This window comes from Pituophis catenifer, unplaced genomic scaffold (genome assembly GCF_029215685.1).
Source record: "Pituophis catenifer annectens isolate HBS135680 unplaced genomic scaffold, rPitCat1.0.hap2 SCAF_1, whole genome shotgun sequence".
NCBI classification, from domain to species: Eukaryota; Metazoa; Chordata; class Lepidosauria; order Squamata; family Colubridae; genus Pituophis; species Pituophis catenifer.
Window position 1 is genome coordinate 150,776,025 of NW_027256881.1, and position 21,054 is coordinate 150,797,078.

Genomic DNA, 21,054 nt, shown 5'->3' on the forward strand with positions numbered 1-21,054 from the left:
CAGGACCTAAAATCCATGTGGTCCTGTTCCCCAATAAACCATCTTTCCAATCAGCCTCCATGTTTCCAGTGTCTTTCTCTCCACTTGGAACGGAACCAGATGGATATTTCTTCTGAAGAAAGTTAGCACCCATCCCTCTTAGAAGAATGACATGTTCTAGGAAATATGAAAAGGGCAGAATACTATATTTCCCTGGATGAGAAAAGGAGAAACATGTTTTTAAAGACAAAGCAGCTCCCTGCAGCTCCCTGCCGCCCCCCACTTTAGCTCCAGGGTGATGGAGCTTGGCCTCAGGACATGATAGGATTAACCCTCTACACATCTAACAGCAGGGCTCACTGCATTGAGAAATCACCTAGGGACATTACATCAGTTCAACCAGACTTATCACAGAGAAACTCCTAGGATTTGCACATGACCCCTACAGCAACCAGTGGGATACTTGCCCTTACACAGGAACAGTAACTCTATGGCAGTGCCCAAGAGAGTGTATAAATCTATCTATATCTCTCTTCTATGTGCTCAGTTGCCCAGGACCTCAAACCATGTGGTCTTCTCCACCATTAATCTATCTTTCCAAACAGCCTCCATGTTTCCAGTATCTTTCTCCCCGCTTGGAACTGCACTCAGATGGACATTTCTTCCAACACTTCCAACACCACAATAAGCATGAACATTTTCCATTAGTGAAAAGATATATTTGAATGCAACCAAGGTACCATCTTGTAACAGCAGTCATCCAGCAGACCAGCTTAAAGGATGAATGGTCATGTGCACAATGTTCTGAAAATATAACAATATAAAAGTTGTTGCTAGAGGTTCCCTAGTGGGATGGCTGCCTAACTTAATTAGGACCCAGATTGTGGGGGCAATAAGCTGATTTTGTATAAATATACAAATATAGCTGACTTTGTATAAATATACAAAAGTATGAAGGCTATTGCTTAACACATTGTAAGCTGCCCTGAGTCTCCGGAGAAGGGCGGCATATAAATTAAAGCAATAATAATAATTATTATTATTATTTATTATTTATTATATTTATATCCTGCTTGTCACTGAGCAGGTCAAAACAGTATATGTAGTGTCTTATTTTTCTATCATCTCAACCCTGTAAAGTAGATTAAGCTGAGAGTGACTGCTCTAAAATCACCAAAGTTCTGATGGGGGACTAGAATCTTTGGGCTTCCTGCTCCTTGTCAATTCCTTTACTCCTACACCATGCCGTCTCTCGTTTATTTCTGCAATCAAGGGCAGGCAACAAAACTCCCTTGAAAGGGAGTGTTGTATCCCTTGAACATATGTACTCCTTTTTTAGTGTTTCACATGCAGGAGAAATGTGCAGGTCATCTAGAGGTAAAAACAACAACAACATGGGCAGGTAATTTTGCTTCATTGCTGTAGGATACAAACCCAATGATGTGGCAAATTTTTGAGACTCCTCTCATGGACTTCCCATGGATTTTTTGGCAGCGGAATGAAAGTTTTAAATTTATAGGTTGAGGATTGGAGGGTAGCAATGAGAACTTTATGCATCTGTAGAAAATTAACTCAGTTTCCCTACTCTTTGGTAAGGGACCTTTTGTTTGCTTTTGAAAAATCCTCACTTTCAGACAATGCTCTAGAGCAGACAGGGTTCCAAATAACACCCCCAATGAAATCAAACTCCGAGGCTTGAAGTTCCTCAAAGCTAACTTTTATTAGAGATGTCATATTGGCACATCTGGGAAAACCTGAATATGTAAGCTTCCAGGTTTTCCTCACCCACAAGAAAGTTCAAGACCTTGCCCACATCTCCCACATGTCCACACAGCTCCAATCATGTCTTTCCCAAACAGAAGACATCCTCCAATTTCTTCTTTGCACAGCTGCCGGACACCATGGCCTTGAACTTCTCTTAGAGAAGTTTGTTATGGCTATCTCTACCTCACTCATGCAATCCCACTCCCAACTTCCCATGGTATGATTGTGGCAGGCCTGGATCCTCAAGGCACACAGGTAATATGGCTTCCAAGCATGACACAACTTTTGTTTCAATGTTTTCGGCAATGCAAATACTATTATCCCCTGCAAAGAGATGCTGATCATTAGCAGCTCTTTAGCCTCAAGCAGCTCTATCCTCTCATGTCTTAGCAAATAAGCTGTAAAAGGACTGTCAGTGTCTGCATAACAGAGGGCAACTATGAAAGAGATGTAAACCAAGAGCTGTGATTTGGTCATTTCATGGCACAAAACTATCAGCTATGGGGTGGGAAAGGAAAGGGAGTAGCCGAGGAAAGATTGCAGCCCTTGAGCAAGGAAATAAATATTCTGCTCTCCATTGCCCTTGACAAATACTGTGTCAGTCTGCTGCTCCGTTCAGTAGTCTGCCTTGCTTACAAAGCACCTGATATATTTCAGATGTGTAGGAGGACTGAAGATGCTAAAATATACAAGGCCCAGATGGCTCTCCAAACTGCCTTCTCATCTGATCCATTTAGAAGTGTTTGGAATCTGCCGGAGAGTTGGGTGGTGATGGTGGAGGCAGTGTGTTCACAAACAATTACATCAGTGGGAGTAATGATGCTGGTTTCTTCTGGTTTTAGAAAAAATACTCCAAGATTAGGCAGAGCCATAACATAGGAGCAAAAAGTATTATTCACTATAATTGCTCCTATTGAATCAATCCAGAGGTGGTATTCAGCAGGTTCTGACCAGTTCTGGAGAACCGGTAGCAGAAATTTTGAGTAGTTCAGAGAACCAGTAAATACCACCTCTGATTACCACCGCCTCCCATCTATTCTCTGCCTCCCGAGTCCCAGCTGATCAGGAGGAAATGGGGATTTTGCAGTAACCTTCCCCTGGAGTGGGGAGGGAATGGAGATTTTACACTATCCTTCCCCTGCCATGCCCACTAAGCCACGCCCACCAAGCCATGCCCACAGAACCGGTAGTAAAAAGAAAACAAATCCCACCACTGAATCAATCCCCCTTTGACAAAGCCAAGCTGACAGAAATGTTTATAACCAGGCAAAGATATGAATAAACTTTGCTAAGGCTATCCACATTGTTCTTGGGGAACTATGAGAGAGAGAAAAACTATACTGGCTAACACTGCCTTGCCGAAGCCAGGCCTTTGCCTCACCAAAGCAATCGTCCTCACCTAAAGGAATCTGCATACTGAAGTCCAAATGTGTTGAACCATAATTCCTGTCAAAGCCCAGGATGGCTACTGGAAGTCATATTGCAACATCCTTGAAGGGCACTGATGTGGGGTGTGGAGAGTGGATTAAGGGCTTAGAAGTAGTGTAATATCCAGCTTTGCGAGTTCTGTGATTATTTCAGCATGACTTGCATTCCTTTCCTACTATAGAAAAAGCAGAAGCTTGTAATGCCTAGGACAGTGGTCATCAACTGGTGGTCCATGGACCACTGGTGGTCCATGAGAAAATTTTGGTGGTCCACCAAAAAACATTTGCATTTTTTATATTGCACTAAATCAAGGGTTCTCAAACTATGGCCCCTGGGCCAGATACTTGCAATGAACGTTTGTGTTGCTGCAGAGAGTCTCCCTCTTCAGGGTCTTTTTGTGTGTGTCGGAGGAGGGCAGAAATTCCGATTTGGGGTCTGCTTCAGCCTCCTGGTGCAGGGCTTTAGGCGAAGGCTGGAGGGAAGTGCCACTGGTGGCAAAGAGCCAGAGGGCCTTGTTCCAGTGGGACTGCATCATGGCCTGGAACTGTCTGATCATCTCAGCCCACTGAGCCTCCACACACTGGTACCTGGCCTTGCACTCCCGCAGGTCTTCCCTCTGCTTGGAAAGCCTATGCTCATAGTCCGCAGTGAGGTGCTTCTGCTGAGCCTCCTTCTTGGTCAGATCCAATTTGAACTGAGCCAGCTGTTTTGCCAACTCTTTCTCGTGGTGGCTGCTTAGCTCCAACAACTGCTTCCTGTTGGGACCCTAAGGAGCCCGGGTGGGGAGGCGAGGAGTGGTTGGGAGGGGAGGGGCGAGGACTGGCCGGAGAGGTGCCGCTTGATGTGAGTGACATCGAGTTGGCTACGCCTACCTTGTCACATGACCACCTAGCCACGCCCACCTAGCCAGTCATTAGGCAGATTATATTAGTGGTCAGTGGGATTTAAAATTATGAATTTAGTGGTCCTTGAGGTCCAAAAGGTTGGGGAGTCCTGGCCTAGGATGTTTAAAGGAAGACTTCAAACCGTCTCAAAAAGTTGCCCCTGAGTTGTAGTTGCAGTCTAACAAAAGTGGGGTAGTTACATTTAAAGTGATTATATTAGCTGTATCTAATTCATTAGTTTACAATTTCATTTTGCTATGTCCCTGTTCATCATTTGACCATGGCCCATGTACTTTATGAAAGGCATCCAACAGCTTGTCACTAAAAATGAGAGGCACTCTTTCACCCAGATATTGTCATCTGTCTTTGTTTTAATAATTAGAATGGACACAAGTTATTCTATTCCTATTCCATGATTATGTTGGAAGTTGATCCTGCTTAATATTCCCTTTGAGACTCTTAATCTGTCACATTAATTCAACATTTGGTGCAAGCACAGACTTTGCACCTTTTGGTGATACACTTTTATGGAACTTGGATTACAGAAACACTTCTGAATATCAGAACACAGATACAAATGAACCTGTAGCAAAATAAGTACATTATTTCCAGCTATGGTTGGATCATCATTTTGAAATCCAAACATAAATAGTTGCGCATGACTTGCACAATCCTGATGTTTCACGAACACATCTGCAGATAATTTGGGATTTCCATTTTGCTTATCGATTTATGGGAAAGAGGATTCTAGTGTCGATTTGTAGGTGTAAGTAACTTCTATTTGAGTATTTAAGTTGATATCCAGGATTTATGATAAGACAAAAAAAATTATGGCTTCCAGTCATAGGCTTGGGAGTTCTGGAAGTTGAAACCAAACATATCTGGGTGTTGCAGGATGAGGAAAGATTGAATACATTCAATATACAATATATAAGATAACTTATTCAGAAGTTAAAATATGGATACCAACCAAGAAAAATCAAAAGGTGATATGGAATAATATCAGTATCCTCGCTATAGGAAATAGCATATGTAGTCACCTAACAGTAGAAACAGTCATAGAGTTCAAAATCAGTTATCTTGTGGCAGAATAACAAATATTTCAGATCAACTTTCTGACCACAATGGACAGAATGTTACCTCTTTAGTGAGAAAAGCATCCTTCTATACATATGTATGGTAGGGTGAGATGGGGAGTTGACAGTTGTGAGCGTCAGTAGTTAGCAATGAAATGGTTCAATGGTTTCTTTACTGTCTACTACTTTTATTGCCCACTTAAATATAAAATACCTATACTCAAAAAAAAAAAGAAAAAAAATAATAAAAGTGATTTGGAAATTAAATAAGCAAGGAATGCATGGCATGCTTACTTTTACTCTCAAATGTGCAGGTGAGCTATTTTTCATGCGATGGCAATAATTTGTTCTATGTAACATGTGTGTTGAGTGCCACACTAACCTTGGGGCTTCAGATATGGGACACTTTATGTCTTTGAAGTTCAAAGTTAGTCAGAACATTAAGTTCCAAAGAACAGTCAATGTTCTCTAGGTCAAAATATTTCCTTGGTGTGTTGTTGCAGCTGCAGTACTGAATCACAACACAGTGTTTCTTCTAAAGTATCCCAACTGGGTCTTCCGGAGAGCTTTGTTCTGTAGAAATAAAACGTGTAATTCAGCCATCTGGTGCAGATTAAAACCCTTCCATACATCAAGTAGTGTACCAGGGGAGTCAATGGAAATACAATAGCAGCATAGAGTGCTTTTCAAGCTCTCTTCTTTTAAATAAAATAACTTTTTCACTTGTATGAAAGTTCCAGGTAAAAACTTAAAGATGAGAAATTGTTCTCTCTTTTTTTTTTGGGGGGGGGGGGTAGGTTGGGAACCTTATCCCCATATGTTCTTTGGGTTATCGCCTTCTGGCCAACTTCTATGAGACAAGTTGTTCATACTTGGAAATAATGACAACCAACCAATGCATCATCATAAGATTATGACGTTGCTCTTTATTATGTAGATTCAATTGTATATACCACTAAAGGAAGAGGATAGAAGACTGAGTTTCAAAGGGACTATAAGGCAGTTTTCTATAAAACAGATTATAATTATCTGTATCTATAATAGATTCTTTATAATTATCAGTATTATTAAGAATGCTTAGCCAAGCTAATACCTCCTCTGTGCTTACACTGAGTGAAACTGCTGACCGGAGTGTGGGGATTTATTTGAACACTTTTTAGACTTTTTGAAACAGATTGTTGTTTTGATGCTTCCCTACACTGTGCCACTTCATTTCTTCTTAAATTATCCCAACCATCAGGGATCACATTCTTGATATGATTATGTCCTGCTTTCTCAATGGATCACAAGAAAATTAGGGGAAAAAAATCTTCCCCCTAATGTATATAGGGATACATTTATTCTAAATATGAAACAGTTCAGTTGCTGGAATTTTTGTAACCCTATCCCTTCTTTCTGGAGTCTCTATGAGAATTGTGCTTGGAAAAGGATCACTTTTGATTTTCACCTGTTCTCTGCTGCTCAAAATATTGGATCTATGTGAAAAAAGAGCATTTGTTTGTTTGTTTGTTTTGGACTTGTTTGCTACCCATCTCACATAATTTCGGACGAAACCCAGATGAACTACCACGCAAAAACTGTTTGAAATGTTCTACCCACTTCATCAGTCGGATATGGAGATGTCCTGGTTTAGCCACCATCAGAAATGGTGGCTGTAGCACTAAATAAATTGCAGAAATTCATTGTGTATCAATAGGCAACCCTGTAATAAATCAGATTCAAGTATTTGTAATAATATTAAAAATCTGTCCCCAAGTTTCTGAACTTCTTCATTCCCCGCCCCCTTCACCATGACTTCATGTTGGATTACAACCAGTGGTGGGTTGCCCCCAGTTCGGATCGGTTCACAAGAACCGGTAGTAAAACCGGTGGGAGGCTCTGCCCACTGACCCGGACGTCATCAGAAGTGATCTGCGCATGCGTGGGCATGATGCAAACCGCTAGTAAAGGTAAGTAGAACCCACCCCTGATTACAGTCAAAATATAGTCAGACAATTCAATTACTCATTTTCAGTACAGGTTTCTCCAGATATTTGAGGTAAACCCTAAATTGGTGCCTTGCCTTTCAGGTTCTTTTCAAATACAAATTAGCTCCTTAGTATCATTACACCACAGTTTATTTTGAATCTAAATGTTTCAAAAACACAAGCAGATATAGAAATGCACTCCTTATGTACCTCCTAAATATGTTATAATGCTATTTAATAACTAATTAATAACATTACTTAGAGAACTTGAGGCTGGTGCCTATATTGGGAATATTTCATGGACTTCAAAAATGTCATGGATACAACAGATGCCAGGATTGGAATGTCTAGTCATGCAATATGAAAGTCATATAAATGCAAAGTGATGAGATTAAAGATAAATAAATCATTCCAGAAACTAGTCTGACATTAACCTTCATTCTTTATACTGCTCCCAAGTCCATTTCCATTATGCCATGTAGTTCCACTCTCTTTCTTTCTTCATAATCATCATAATCATCATAATCATCTTTTCTATAGTTGCCTCACTGCCATCCCCATCTCTCACCAGGCAATGGAAATGGAGGGAAAGTTAAAGAGTTTTAAAGAGAAGCATTAGCTGGAAATACAAAGGATCTGCAAGCTTGAGGATTAAAAGTCAAGGAGTGCAGTGGGGAAAAAAAACCTAAGATTAAATATAAAGAAGACCAAGCTAATGGCAACAAGTAGAGCAACCAGCCTTAGAATTGACTGTGAAGTGATGAATTGTTTCTGCCATATTAACAATAAAGAAACTGGTAAGCACTGTAATACACTGTAGTAATACACTGCAGATGAAATAGTCAGGAAGATCTTGGAAAAGATATTCAGATGTCATGATGTGTGTCCATCTACAAAAATCTGAATAATGCAAACCGTGGTATTCCTTGGACATTGAACTTTGAAGAAGCAGGATGGAAAGGGCATTGCCACTTTTGAACTTTGGTGTTGGAGAAGACATTCAAAAATTCCATGGGACTTCCGGTTTCCTTGTCTTCGGCGACGGCGGCGCTCTTTGAAGCTCCGCCAGCCCCGCCGCCTGTAGAGCCGCTTCGAGACGAAGAAGCGGCTCGAAAACTTCTAAATCCACAGGATTGAAGAAGGAGAGATCGCAGGGCACAGGTTGAGCCCCTGTAACCCCCCAGGGAAGTTTCTGGGGAGAGAACAGGCGTGGCTCCCTCCCAACCTGCTGAAACTCCGGGCGACGTGGGACGATTCTGCTTTTGCAGAACAAGCCGGCTGCAGGTAACTTAAAGCGAAAGAACCAGCTTTAATAAACAGCGAAACTACTGAATCCTGAAATTTGGAAACGCAAGTATTAGCACTTTGTTGACTTTTCAATCTGAGAAAATGCGAGTGAGTGAAAGTGCTTTGAAAAAACATGGCGCCTAGCCTCAGAGTTAACGAGCCAGCGAGTGTGGATTGGTGAAGTTACTTTGCTTTGTTACAAAGTTTCCAAGTTGCTACAAAGTTGCCTTGCTTGTTATAAGAGAAATAACTGGGAAATTTTTCCCTTTTCAATATTGGACTTTGCTTTATTTTAACCCTTATTTGATCAAATCTGGGGGACTTTTTTAGAAGTCTTTGTGCAGGAGGGAAAGGAAAAGGAACTTCCCTCTTTAGAAAAACTAGATCACGAGCCAGGATGGCTTCAAAGAAGCAGGAAGGGAAGGCATTAGGGGGGGGATCCCCCACACACAAACATGAAACACAACTTCCCCCTGCTCAACAGCTACAAACTCAGAAAAAAGAATTTGATGTGGGAGATTTAAAAGAATTTATTTCTAAAACTTTGGATGATAAATTTCAAAAATCTCAACAGGAGATAGATGATAAACTTCAAAAATCACATCAGGAATTTATGCAGGAAATTAATGAAGTTAAAGACATGGTGAAACAGAATCAAAATAAGGTGACCAAAAAAATATCAGAAGTGGCGTCTGGCCTGGCAGAATTTATTGGGAAAGTTGATTTTAAAGTTGAAGAATTTAAATCAGAAGTTAATGTTAAGATGAAAGACAATGATTATAAAACTGATGAAGTTGACAATAAAATGCAGAGAATTGAAGATGAGATTGTTATGATACAATTCCGGGCGATGGAATTCGCCATACGGCTTCGGGGAATTCGAGAGGAGGAGAGACAGGATTTGAGACAAGTTTGCTCTGAAGCCTTGGCTAAGATTTTACAAGCTAATCCTGATTTGGTATTTCATAAAATAGATAAAATTTACAGAGTGAACTCTTGGGTGGCCAGACAAAGACAACTGCCCAGAGATGTGGTCATATACTTTACTGACAGAGAAATTAGAAATGATATCCTGCAAAAATCTTTTCATACTTCTGTACAAGTGGGGGGTTCACGACTTGAAATTTTTAAAGAATTACCTCCTAAAATGTTGAAAGCTAGAAAAGAATTTGGTTTTCTTGTTAAGGAATTGAAAAATTTACAGATACCCTTCCGGTGGGACGCACCAGCTGGGATAATTTTTAGATATAAGGGAGAAGGATATCGGTTGAATACCGTGGAGAAGGCACAACACTTTTACAGTACTATTCTTAAGGAAAGAACACCATCTCCACGTACATCTACAGTTTTGGAGATTAAGGAGAGTGAAGAGAGGCAATTGAAAGAACAGTCTAAGCAGGAATTAGAAATAGTGCAAGGTGCAGAAGGAGGTTTTCTGAGTGAGCCCTTGTTGGATTCTTCTCCAATTTTGGATTTGATTCAGTTGACTGAAGTTAAAGATCAACGTATAACTAGAGCTCAATCCAAGCTACTTAAACAAAAGCAACAACAACAACAGGAAAGACAAGACAAGAAGGCAGTTAAGAGTACCGTACAAGAGAGTGGCGCTATGGGAGGAGCGAGATCGAAGCTCTTGGATGAACTTCAAATATTTTGCTCTGTGCTCCAGAAAGAGGCTGATGACCTTTAAGTGTCTATCTTGGAATGTTAATGGGTTGAATTCAGCACAGAAAAGGAAGAAATTATTTACATATTTGAAACAATTTAATAATGATATAATATGTTTACAAGAAACACATATCACAACTCAAGATCAAAAATATTTGATAAACCCAAAACTAGGAGCACATTATATATCTTCAACTTCACAGAAAAAGAATGGTGTGGTTATTTATGTAAATAAAAAATTAACAGCGAAAGTTATAGAAGCAGATCAAGATGGTAGGTTTGTAGCAATTGAATTGCTCACAGCAAATGGCCAAATTCTTTTGATTGGAATTTATGCTCCCAACCAACAACAGGACTATTTTTATAAGATGTTACATACTAAAATATTGCAATGGGACTATAGATCTATTTTAATTATGGGAGACTGGAATGGAGTAATTGATTCTAAACTAGATAAAAAGAGCTTGGCAAAGTCTAGAATTAGACTACCACAGACTTTTTTTGATATGAAAGAAGATATGGAACTAAAAGATGTTTGGAGAATACATAATCCAAATGAATTGGATTACACTTTCTTTTCTGATAGACATAGATCCTTTTCTAGGATTGATTTTATCCTGTTGTCAAATGATCTACTTGTTAAGACAAAAAGAACAAAGATTTTTCCAAGAACTTTGACTGACCATAGCCCTGTATGGATAGAAATTGAGATGGATAAGGTTGAGAGACGTTCTTGGAGATTAAATGAGAACTTGTTTAGATATGAAAAAAATACAATACAACTTAAAAAGCATTTGAAAGAATTTTTTGAAATAAATTTGAATAAAGGTACCCCAATTGAAATTGTTTGGGACGCAAGTAAAGCTTATATGAGAGGGGTACTTATCTATATGAATTCTAAACATAGACTGCTCCGACAAAAGAAAAGATCTGAGTTGGAAATGGAAATAAAGAATAAAGAACAGTTACTTATTAAAAACCCAACAGATGAAAGAATACGAAGTGCTATAAAACTTTTGAAAGACCAATTTCAAATGCTTATGGCGGAACAAGTTGCAACAAGCCTACAATACGCGAAGCATAACACATTTTGCAACGCTAATAAACCGGGCAGATGGTTGGCTTACACATTGAGGAAAAAACAAAGTGCACGGATTATTGATAGTATTGATATTGGAGGGAAAGAAATCTTTCAACAAAAATTAATTAAAGAAGCTTTTGTGGACTATTATACTAAACTATATGCCAAAGAAGAGGTGCAGAATGGACTTATAGAAAAATATTTAAATGATAAGAGAGTTACAAAAATTACTGATCAACAAAAGGAAAGAATGAATTATCCTATAACAGAGGAGGAGATAACAGCAGTAATTAAACAGCTAAAAACAGTCAAAGCTCCTGGCACGGATGGTCTGACTGCAGTGTATTACAAAATTTTACAAGCTGAAATGGTGGGACAACTTAGAGATTTATTTTGCAATATTCAACAAGGGGGTAAAATACCCCCATCTTGGACAACTGCTTATATATCTTTGATACCAAAAGAACAAGTTGGTCCTAAAAAACCAGAGAATTATAGACCAATATCTCTTTTGAACACAGACTATAAAATTTATGCGAAGGTATTAGCCAACAGGTTGATGCCAGTAATCCAAAAGGTGATTCATGAGGACCAAGCGGGATTTATTGAGGGCAGATATATGAAGGACAATGTAAGGCAAGTAATAGACTTATTGGAATATCTTGATAAGAATAAACAGATTCCTGCAGTGCTGGTTTTTTTGGATGCAGAGAAGGCCTTTGATAGAGTGGATTGGAATTTTCTACTAAAGACTTTAAAAAAGATGGGCTTTGGGGACCAATTTATACAGGCGATCTCAGCAATTTATCAAGAGCAAAAAGCACAGATTATTATTAATGGAAGTTTGACGACAGAGTTTAAAATTGGAAAAGGAACAAGACAGGGATGTCCGTTGTCCCCACTTTTATTTATTTTAACATTGGAAGTCTTGCTAAATACAATACGGGACTCTAAAATTTTGAAAGGCATAATGATAAGGCAAGAGGATTATAGAATAAAGGCATTTGCAGATGATCTGGTTGTTACCCTATCACAACCAATGGAATCAACAATCCTGATGAACGACATTATACAAGACTATGGTAGAGTTTCAGGTTTTAGACTGAATTCAAAAAAGACTAAAATGATAGTTAAAAATATGACACAAGATCGTAAACATGAGCTTGAAAGGAGGGCAGGTTTTGAAATTGTACCTAAGGTAAAATATCTTGGAGTTCAGGTTGCAGAATCAAACATGAAATTGTTTCAAAATAATTATGAGGTGTTGTGGCGAGAGGTCCAGAAAGACATGGAGACTTGGAAAAAGCTGCAACTGTCTTTACTTGGAAGAATAGCAGCAGTTAAGATGAACATTTTGCCAAGATTTCTGTTTTTGTTTCAAATGATTCCGGTGCTTAAAAGTGATAAACAACTGAAAGTTTGGCAGTCGGGTGTGAATAAGTTTGTCTGGAACGAGAAGAAGCCGAGAGTGAAATTGAAAATTATGCAAGATGTTCCAGAAAGAGGAGGCCTTAAACTCCCAAACCTACAGTTATATTATGATGCAGCAGCTTTAACTTTAACAAGTGATTGGTTTGGAAGTAAAAAGACTGGAATACTGAATGCAGAAAGTTTTGATCTTGAATTTGGATGGCATGCTTATTTATTTTATGACGACAAAGTAGATAAAGTATTTAAAAGTCATATACTTAGAGACTCTTTGATGAGAGTTTGGAAGAAGCACCGACTCAAATGGGATTACAAAATACCGTTATGGCTGGATCTTGGTCATACTATGTGGAATACAAATATAATGTCACTTGGGGGGTTTTTATATAAAGAGGTTCTTTTCACAGATGCGGGCAGATGGCAGTTGAAGACACTACAGATACTGTTGGATGAAGGAATTAATTTAACTTGGCTACAATATAATCAACTACAATTGAGATGGAAAGAGGACCAAAAAACTGGTATTATGTTGCATGAGGAAGAATTGGTTAGACATATAAGAGAGAAAGGTCCAATGCATATTAAAAGGCTTTATAATGTTTTGCTAGAAAGGGATTCAGAAACTGAATTAGTTAAAGATTGTATGATTAAGTGGGCACAAAATTTTGAAGAACCAGTGACGTTGGAAACATGGGAAAAAATTTGGGTTCAGAATGTTAAATTTACACAGTCGCAGAACCTGAGGGAAAATTTTTATAAAATGTTTTATAGATGGCATTTAGATCCTAAAAAGTTGTCATGTATGTACCCTAATGTTCAGCCAAAATGTTGGAGATGTGAATGTTTGGATGCTACGTATTATCATGTTTGGTGGACCTGTAGGAAAGTTAAGGCTTTTTGGATAAAAATATGGTGGGTCATGCAGAATGTTTTGAAGAAAAAAATTCAATTCTCTCCACAACTGTTTTTATTGGGTATAGTTAAGGGTTTTACACGGGGTGAAATAAAACTAATATTGCATATGATAATAGCAGCAAGATTGTTGATAGGTAAATATTGGAAGAATGAAGCTTTGCCTACTATCGAGGAATGGACTTTGAAGATGGCTAGTTTTGCAGAGATGGCGAAGATTTCAGCATATTTAAAGGATTGTTCACAAGAGACTTATGAATGGGAATGGAAAAGGTGGATAGAATATGTTCAGAACAAATATCAAACTAGAAAGTATCAAATAGCTTTTACTTGAAAATAATGTATTAGAAATATCTTAAGGTAAAGAGACAAAGAGGAAAAATTATATAAGGGGAGGGATGGGTTCAAGTTTATATATCAGTGTTATTAGTTATGAGTACATAATAGGGAAGTCTGGGGGAGGGAGGGTTAGGGAGGGTTAGGGAGGATGGGAAGTTTGGGGAGGGAGGTGGGGGGGTGAAAAAAAAAGGGGTGAAAATGTAATTGTAAAACTTTTGCAATAAAAAAAAAAATAAAAAAAATAAAAAAAATTCCATGGATAGCCAAGAACATACACACACAAAATGGATTATCAAACAAATCATTCCAGAGTTCTCACTCAATGCACAAAATGAGCAAAAGAACCTTGATGGAAATATGCAAAAACTGTTACTTAGGCAACAGGGGTTGATTTTTTTAAAAAAATCTAGAAACATACCATTCAGAAGCAGCTCAGATAGATGCCTCCCTAATTCACTGAAGTATAAAAAGGAGGAGCTACTTCAGGACTCTGTTATTATAGCCAGTCTCAATAAAAGTTAGCTTTGGTGGGGCTGACAGCTCCATATTTTTATTTTATTCCTAGCATTTTCCTACAAGTGCAAGATCTGCTCATTTTTGTTGTTGTTGTTGAATTTTAATCCATTGATTGCAACCCACATTGATCAATTGGCTTGTTACCAGAGCCTGACGTCATGGGCTCAGAGAGTTACTCAGCTAGTTTTCATGCCTAAGTCATGGGACTAGAATTTACAGTCTCCTGGTTTCTAGCTTGATGCTTTAACCACTAGACCAAACTGGCTCTCTTTAACTCCATATTACCTCCCAAAAATAACAACATATAATTTGGGATTACATATTTTCAGACCACTAAAAAGGTAAAAGTAACGATTCCCCTTGCACATATGTGCTAGTCATTCCCGATTCTAGGGGGCGGTGCTCATCTCCATTTCAAAGCCGAAGAGCCAGCACTGTCCGAAGACATCTCCATGATCATGTGGCCAGCATGACTAAATGCCAAAGGCACACGGAACACTGTTACTTTCCCACCAAAGGTGGTTCCTATTTTTCTACTTGCATTTTTTACGTGCTTTCGAACTGCTAGGTTGGCAGAAGCTGGGACAAGTAACAGGAGCTCACCCCGTTACACAGCACTAGGGAATTCAAGCCACTGAGCAACTGACCTTTCAATCGACAAGCTCAGCGTCTTAGCCACTGAGCCACTACATCCCCTACAATTGACTCACTACAATTGGTTAAATTACAGTTCATACTGTAGTACCTGGATAGCTCAAGTCATTACATTCTTCTAATATATTTTCATCTCTTCTTGTCGAAGTTCCGACTAATAAACCCAAACAAATCAGTACTCTGAGGCTTTCGCTTTCCTCAAAAAATTCCTTTATTGAACACATCATATCAGAACAATTTGTGTAAAACCAACTCTGACTCTTTCCCATGGTTTCAGCATAGTTCAAACAAGCAACAACCCCTTCCCCCAAGTGTCACTTGTCATGTTGGCCAATTAGGTTAATTGTCGGGCTTCTCAGGCACTCTTCTCCTCCTTCTTCCATCATCTGGGACAGTGGTTGGTTTTACTTACCTTTGCTACCGGTTCGCTCATGCGCATGCCACTTCTGCACATACACAGAAGCTTCTGCACATGCACAGAGAGTATTTGGTGACTTCCGGGTGGGTGGGCAAAGCCTCCCACTACTGCTACTACCAGTTCTCCTGAACTGGTGCGAACCGGGAGCAACCCACCACTGATCTGGGAGATGACCTTGGTTCACACAGGAAAGCTTTATGTTGTCTTTAGTAGGGCATTCCTTCCATCTCTCCCCTCCCACAGTGTGTGGCAACGACAAACAGGAAAAATGGATTCTGCCAGGTTCAGTTCGATGTTGAAACTTCTACTATTTTGAATTTTATCAACTATATCACCAACATATTGCTTTGTATTTGAATATGTCACTACTAAATATTAGGAATACCTAAACCTGCTGTGACCCTTACCAACAGTGCCAGGCATAAATACAGTGGGACTGCGTGATGTAGAAACATCTTTTCCTTGGTGTTTCCAGTTACACCCATTGAAAAGTCTGCGGCTGTAATTCTATTAAAAGTCGTTCCTGGCATTTCAAATCAGGAATAAAAGAAAGGCAAAAGTTTGACCTACAGGACCAAAAGGCTCTTTCTTTAGCAGACAAGCCCTGGGTTCATTGCCTGTTCCCCTGAAAACAATGCAGAAGAAATTGAACAACAGCTGAGGTAAAAGAAAAGCAAGTTACAGTAGTACTTTCTGCCTTCTATCCAATGACAAATGATGAATGACCAATCACTTCACAGGCACGCATTCAACACTACATAGGACTCCACAGTCAATCCATAATTCCCTTAAGAGCTAAAAGTACTTAGCTTAAAAAAAAAAAGGCATTACCTATATGGAGCATGTGGTCAATGGAAACAGGCAACAAAGTTAGAGGTTCCCAAATGGTTTCACATTAAATTATTTCACAGAAGATTGACTCAAGCCTCCCTCTCCACAGAAAAAGAAATGGATTTGCCAACATATCTGCCGCTTTGCTTCCAGGACTCACATCCAGAATTAGAGTGCTAAGCATATACATAGGTACTGTGTTTCCCTGAAAATAAGACCCTGTCTTATTTTTTTTTTGAACCCTGAAATAAGCACTTGGCCTTATTGCCATGCGCTCAAAAGCCCAATTGGGCTTATTATCAGGGGATGTCTTATTTGTGGGGAAACAGGGTATGTAGGTAGCCCTCGACTTACAGCCACAATGGAGCCCAAAATTTCCATTGCTAAGTAAGACAATTCTTAAATTACTGTAATTTTGCTTTACAAACTTTCTTGCCACAGAAGTTAAGCGAATCTCTGCAGTTGTTAAGTTAGTTTACAGGGTTATGAAGTGAATCTGGCCTCCCCATTGACTTTGCTTGTCAGACGGTCGCTAAAGTTGATTTTATGACTCCAGGATACTTCAGTCATCATAAATACATGCCAGTTGCCAAGCATCCAAAGGGAATGCTGCAAGGTGTGATGCTGCAATGTTGTAAGTATGAAAAACAATCATAAGTCACTCTTTTCAGTGCCGTTGCAACTTTGAACAGTCAATAAACAAATGGTTGTAAGTCGAGGAGTACCTGTATACACAGATCCCCACACAAGCAAGAAGCTCGACCATTGCTCTTTTTCCTGAGCTTATGGCCTGATGGCCTGATTCTACTTTAGAATGACCTTTCATTGAACTGCTCTTGGATCAAATACTTATTAGGTGAATAGTATAGAAATGAGTAGAATTGGTAACTGTTTGGTGGTTTCTATTCTGACAAGTGTATTAAGGTATTCACCGTATGGAGAGCGTTAAGATGATAAGCTTCTCATTTGAAATGATCTTTGTCTACTCATTACTTCAGTTGACATGATGTGATAGCAATTCACTAATGGGCATAATTACTGAACCTTGAACTCAAACATGATGAGATACTTGGAAAGCAGGAGGCAAAAATGTGCATAATTACTCCTAGAGGGCAAAGTGGTGAACAAGGTTTATAACAACTTCCTTTCTCAGACTGATTACTAGTTATTAACCCCTAAACTTAAGTCCTCAATGCGAGAGCTAAGTTTGGAAAGTTAGTCTTTTGGAGAAAGGCTGCAGAAACTGTTTGATTAAATTAGAGATCCCTTTGAACTTGAGGTTGTCACCTCTGTCGCTGAGAGCAGATATAGAGTGTGCAGTTTGAAACAAACGGAGTAAAGATGTAGAAGGGGAGGGAGGGAGGGAGAGGACACAGTGGGGTAGAAGGTTTGGTGTATTGAAACTAAGAACTAAGTCATTTCTGCCAGAAGATGGTTGATATACTAATTATAGTATTATGGGTTGAGTTGCATTTCATCCCCACTTCATGAACTTTTATCCTTAAATGAGCATAGGGAAAGGAAGCAAGAAGCAGACAAAGAAAGCAGTAAAGAGACATGAACCTTACAGGCCTGTGATTAATTATCTTAATGTTTATATGGGTGTAAAAGAATCATATTGATTAGTTGTACAGTAGCAGACAGTTATCCATCTTTCCTGGAGGATTCGGTATTTATCTTCCTCCTGGGGGTTAGCAAGAGGCTGAGGCAGCACTGTTCAAGGAAGACAATCAGCAGAGAAGAAGAAGATGTATAGCCTGATCCTGAAGCAGTATTTGATTTGCTGGGAGATTTGGCTTTCCATTTAACTATGAAGATAAATGATTCACATACCCCTTTCAGCCTGTGTTTGACACACAATTTGCTTGTGTTTTTCAAGAGTGTCTTGTCCAGTTTAGATGGTCAGGAATCCCATCCACTTTTGTCATCTATTCCTAGGTGACTGCCTGTTTCTGTAAAAGACAGATATTTACAGTAGCCCAAGATCTGGGAGCTGCAGTCAGACAAGAATTTCTGTAAATGTGAAAATGAAGGAGCAGGGCTGCATTGCTCTGTGTGTGTGTGTGTGTGTGTGTGTGTGTGTGTGTGTGTGTGTGTGTGTGAGGAGTAGGATGGGATATCAAAATTGTAGCTCTGCTGCTTTTTTTAAAGATATCAAACCCTGGCCAGGGAAAAAAAAACTGGTTCAATTCTCAAAATCAGTCAACAATCTCCAGATCCCAAGCCAATTTCCAAATATCACAAATTATCATGTGAAAGTTTTTGAAGTCTCTTCCATTCCTTCAGGCCTTAAAATGGCATCCATGAGATAACCTGTCCCATTAAATTCCATTCCATTCTATTCCATTCCATTCCATTAAGAACAGGCTGTGCTCCAGTCTGGGATAAGAAAATTCGCAACAACCAACTCGCCACAACCAACTCACCATGGCAATTCACCATGGCCAATTCACCACAGCCAAGTTGCCCCAGGACTATGTAAGGGAAAAGAGAATCACAGCATGTCATCCTTCTTCTCCCTTTGCCATAGCATAGCACACTGTAGTGTGTGAAAAGCTCTCACTCACAAGCTCTTTTTCTCCCAAACTCAATTATTCTCCGAAACAAGAAAAAAACCAATATAAATCTATCACACCACATTGTGAGAGGAAGGAGGATGAAATGTTCTGAATTTTAAATCTGCTATATAAATGCTAAAGAATGCTAAAGTGAAACTTTAAGCCAGTCAAGTTTGCCATAAATTATTTTTCCCCATTTGGCAATAGACAGGCAATTATGACCATGCTTGTGTCCTGGTAGCTCATCAAACTAAGCAACAGGTACTGAGTTTGACTTTGGATGCAGGGCTCCAAATTCCATCTAACTTCAATTTAATTTCCTTCGGAATCTGCTAAGAAATACGATCAGCTATTTGTTACCATACTTTGAATTAAATGAGCTTGCTATAGATTGAAGCCAAGCGTTTTAATGATTTTTTCCCCCCTCTCTCAGCAGGAATTCATTAGTTCTTGTTTAATCAGCTACCCTCATTTGATATCTTTCTAAGAAGCTGTTCTAATTGCACACCAAGACAAGCTCTGCTCTCCATATGTGAGAAAAGCACCCTTGATACCTGCTTAGAAACCATTCCATTTTCTAAAACAAAAAAATAAAAACATTACCATAATCGAAAATAAAATCACTGCAAGGACCATGTATTCATCCTTCACAAAACTGTATAAAACAATATGCGGATCTGAGAAAACCGCTGACCTTAAATCAAAGGAGAAGGTGACCTATCCATTCGTTTTTTAAAAAAGTTTTGTTGTAATTAATAGAGTAATCCTAATCTTTACACAAACCAGTTGGTAAAGTTAGGATAGGAAAATAGCACATCTCTTCTAGGACGGGTTAGTTCTACCAGATTGATCTTTGGATCTACCAGATATAACCTGGGCCCTTTGATAAGCCATTCTGAGACTTGCCCACCAATGGGACAGGATTCTCACTGCCTATCAAGAGCCACGGTGGCGCAGTGATTAGAGTGCAGTACTGCAGGCTATGTCTGCTGACTGCCGGCTGACTGCAATTCAGCAGTTCAAGTCTCATTGGCTCAAGACTGATTCAGCCTTCCATCCTTCCAAGGTCGGTAAAATGAGGACCCAGTTTGTTGGAGGCAATAGGCTGACTCTGTAAACCGCTTAGAGAGGGCTGTAAAGCACTGTGAAGTGGCATATAAATCTAAGTGCTATTGCTATTTTTCTGTACTCTTAAGCACTAACTCAGTTAGCAATGCTACTATTATTGATTGCTTCGTGATTTTTCACAGGTCACCAAACCTGGACTGCAGCCCTTCCTCACAGTAAAGTGCAACTTTTTTTATTTATTTACTAAAAGCACTACTGCCCCTGTTATTTAAGTGTGGAACAAGGTATTCTGGGACCTCTGCTCTCTTCTGCTACTTGTTTTCTGGTTGTATAAGGAAGATCCTCATTTATTTACAATCTAAGAATTTGGCCATAAGCAAGAGAAAACCTTGCTTTTATGAGTTAAAATGGTGGATATCTGGAAAAATTAAATTGTGGCAACTTCTTTGGGATTCTAAGGCTGAAGTGTGCTTTAAACTATGTGGCCTCCAGGTTTTGCACATTCTTTTATTGCACTGTGGTAGATAAATGTTTTCCAGATATTAGGGCGAAAGCTTCCCTGAATTATAGATTTAATCATTATTGGCATCTGGCAGGAGGCAGGTTTCAAACCGTGGGGGAGGGGGGCAGCTGCTGCTTAATAATAGCAAAAGAATCAAATCTCCCAGACATATCCAGGAGATAAGAGAATAGCGAATGGTGAATCAATGAACTGCTTCATACCTTCACGGCATCTTCTAAATAATTTAAAGTGCGCCTCTGCACTTGAATGGGCAATATAACAACATTTAAACATTTATAAACATTAGAAAATGTAAAACGGAATGAAATCCTTAAGGACAAATTCCTGTCCTCAGGAGGAACAAAACTGAATTTTAATTTATTTATTTCATTTGCCCATTTGCATTGTTCCTTAGTTCTCAAGGAGGCAAAATGTCATTAAAATAGCCATACGCATGAATAATATCTCATTGCACTGCTAAGTATCGTATAGTCCTATATTTAACACATGTATTTAAATTTCAAGACCTAGAAAGCCTTTCTAAAGAGGAAGATTCTTGAGTTCAGTTGATTCTTTTGAGCCTCTTTTTCCAATTTGGGGAATGCATTTCCTATTCTTGCCTGTCTGGGAGGCTCCAAAGACTGGGACGGGGTGGAGAGGGGAGAACCAAATATTTGTGCTCCATTTTTCATTT